The 2,915-nt window shown below is 32.9% G+C and overlaps 2 long non-coding RNA genes across 2 annotated transcripts; both read right to left on the bottom strand.

The window, feature by feature from the left end:
* Window positions 1-773: 773 nt before the first annotated feature.
* On the bottom strand, window positions 774-1,379 carry LOC146735554 (uncharacterized). Its single transcript, XR_014931111.1, has 2 exons — window positions 1,314-1,379; window positions 774-852 (listed from the first exon to the last, which is right to left on the bottom strand). It is a non-coding gene; the product is annotated as an uncharacterized LOC146735554 (long non-coding RNA).
* A 3-nt stretch (window positions 1,380-1,382) lies between these two features.
* Window positions 1,383-2,274, bottom strand: LOC146735553 (uncharacterized). The gene is made up of 3 exons (XR_014931110.1): window positions 2,096-2,274; window positions 1,762-1,820; window positions 1,383-1,408 (listed from the first exon to the last, which is right to left on the bottom strand). It is a non-coding gene; the product is annotated as an uncharacterized LOC146735553 (long non-coding RNA).
* Between the last annotated feature and the right edge of the window lie 641 nt (window positions 2,275-2,915).

Here is a 2,915-nt window from a genome sequence, read left to right as displayed (position 1 = left end):
GTAAATACTATAAAATAATGCCCCCCAATGGAAATAATAAATAAATGTGAAACATCCATTAAAACTTGTAAATGGTAACATTTCAGTGTCTCAAATGTAAAAAAAAAAAATGAAAACACTCCCCCACATATAGTTAAAAAGCAACACTATCAAAATTAAACACATGAGGAAACCCCATTCCTCAAAAAAAAATTATCAACACACGCAGCTGGTTGGATATTTTTTGCTGGTTTTTGCCTTTCTGTAAACACTGTTGAGCGGAGGCTTTTTTTAACCAATCTTTTCATTATGCCTTTGTCATGAAGACGACGATCTAGTGAAGAGATGAGCTCATTTTTGGAGCAGCTCTCCATCTTGGTGATTTGAGGAGAGAGCCATCCTCCCGGTCCTCTTCACCGGACATCAATTCAGGGTCCACTTCTTTCCACATGGCTCTCTCCTCTTCACTCTCTAAGACTCATGCGTCTCTGCATTGTCTGTAAGAAAACATTCGATGACATAAATACTAATGTAACAATTACAACTTATAGTAAAGTGTCAAGTAGTCAACAAAAATACAATTGTAATTGTATTACCGATAATCAGCAAAATGTTATTATTACATGAAAACAAATATATAACTGCTGATTATGGTGAAATAGTTAAATCACAATAAATTAATTTGATAAATTATTGAGTGTTGGAGTACACAAATTTATTGTATATTCTAACAATATATTTATAATTTATTACAACATACCTGCCAGCATAGTGTGTTTAGACGCTTCGTCATCTTATTTTTGTTTTTTAATGCTGGGTTTTGTCCTTCTCTAGCATGTATCCTCTTATTTTCATAAGCTCTTCGTATAGCGACTAGAAAGAAATTGATAAAGCAACAGTACTACAATGCAACTAATATAGAATGAGTTTAATAGCATTCTTCATTAGTAATATATTCAAGTTAATTCATCACTCATTAAAATTCATCAAAAATTTAAACAAGTCATGTCTCTTTGATAGCACATTGAAACACATGAAATTGTGGTTGGGTATCACAATAGAAGACAGGATTTGCATGAAACAGTCAAGGTTGTGTTAGTTTGCCATAGGGATACATGTAATTTCAAAGAAATACAACAGTACTGTGACTCAAAGTGAATATTAAACGAATCAATAACGAATAATTAATATGAATAAAGTGTTCCCGATAGGAATCAACTATTGGAACATCAATGAAAACCACAAAGCAATAACCACATGGTTCACTTCTTGAGTTACAGGTATAATTGTCAACAATAAGCAAAGCAGTAACTGATAATTAAATTTTTACTTACATTGATACTCATTTTCTGAATATTTGTCGTCAAACTTTAATCTTAATTGGTCCATAATCTTTTCTCTAATCTGTCTGTTGTGTTCAGCATTCCAACTATTAACAAAAAACAAAAACTGAATAAACTAATGCTGATAAAAAAGATAAAATTACCTAACGATGACAAACCATGGACCCTATAATAATCTATTATAAAGTACATGGACGAACATAATATGATACACATGAACCTGTTGAGTCATCTTGTCAACTTCTTTAATTGCACATGTATGCAAAATTATCGATCAAACAGTATTTCTACAAAGTTTTACATAAAAAAAAAAATATTTCTTAATTTGGTTGCCCTTTTGGGGTTTTAATCACACACAGTGGTTCACAACTGTTTCTTTTTAGTTTGTGTTTATATGTATGGCATGTTACAGACTAAAATATTATGTTTGTGAACTCACCCAGCAATAGCATCAAATGCCAAACTCTGATTATGTGCACATAATTGCTTGATTCTCATCTATAAAAAAACATAGAAAACAAGATCAATTACAGCAGTTGGTTATACCATAGACCCTCCAAAAGGGTCTATGGTTATACTAAATCTTAAAGGTAAATGAAATTGACAAATCAGTGTCATGCAGAGCTTAAATAAATATTTATTTTAATTTCTAAATTTGTTTCACAAACCCCAATTCTCCCCACGTCTTACATTAAACTACACATATTTGCAAAATAATTCAATACAGCATCGGATTGGTTTGTAGCATGTGTAAATGTTTAAGCAACACTTACCGAAAGCTCTGATGGTGTTCTAATTTTTTGTTTTTTTGTTGACTGTGTCTGACATTGTTGTTGCCGTTGCTGCCGTTGTTGTAGTATAGAATCTTCAACTTTTTTTCCAGATTTTTTAATCTAGACAATATGCAGTCTTTCAAATCTTCTTGCTGTGATGACATGTTGCTGCAAGTTTCCTGGAGTTAATTAAAATTCTCATATATAACTTGAAAGTCTGTAAAGAAGCATATATGCAAATTTGTTAATGTGTGTTAAAGTTCTAAACAAAAGAGTATATCCTGTGAAGAAGCCTATTGTTTGAAACTATTGTGTACTTGACTTTTAATCAGGATCCACAACATATGGTACACAGGATATGCTGACAAAACAATGCTTTGAGTGTCTATGCCCATACATAAACGAAATATAGGAAAGGCTACTAACATAGCAAATATATCAGATAAATACACCAACACTGTAGGAAAAATTAAACGTTATATATTTAATCTTAGATCCAGGATCGGCGCCACAAATAACTAGAAAGGTGCAAATGCGATTGATCGAAATTAACTCGCATATAAAACTGAACAATTACCTGCAGTCTGACTATCTTGAGCATACCCCACAGTATTTGAATTCTGTTGTTGAAGTGGCTGTCTTGGTGTTGACCATCTTGGTGGCTGGGTTGTCTGTGCATCTAGGTATAGAGTGGATGTTGAGCATGAGGCTCCTGAGGCTGAACCATGATGGCTGAACTCAACTAGCCGGGTAAAACGGAGTACTACTATTGAAATCAGATTCGGCAAAACTTGATGAAGCGTTTTCTTCCATAATGTTG

The sequence above is a fragment of the Saccoglossus kowalevskii genome, chromosome 12 (assembly GCF_978046115.1).
Source record: "Saccoglossus kowalevskii chromosome 12, keSacKowa6.1, whole genome shotgun sequence".
Taxonomy (NCBI): domain Eukaryota; kingdom Metazoa; phylum Hemichordata; class Enteropneusta; family Harrimaniidae; genus Saccoglossus; species Saccoglossus kowalevskii.
The sequence above is the reverse complement of the archived record's forward strand: the minus strand, read 5'-3'. Positions and strand labels throughout refer to the sequence as shown.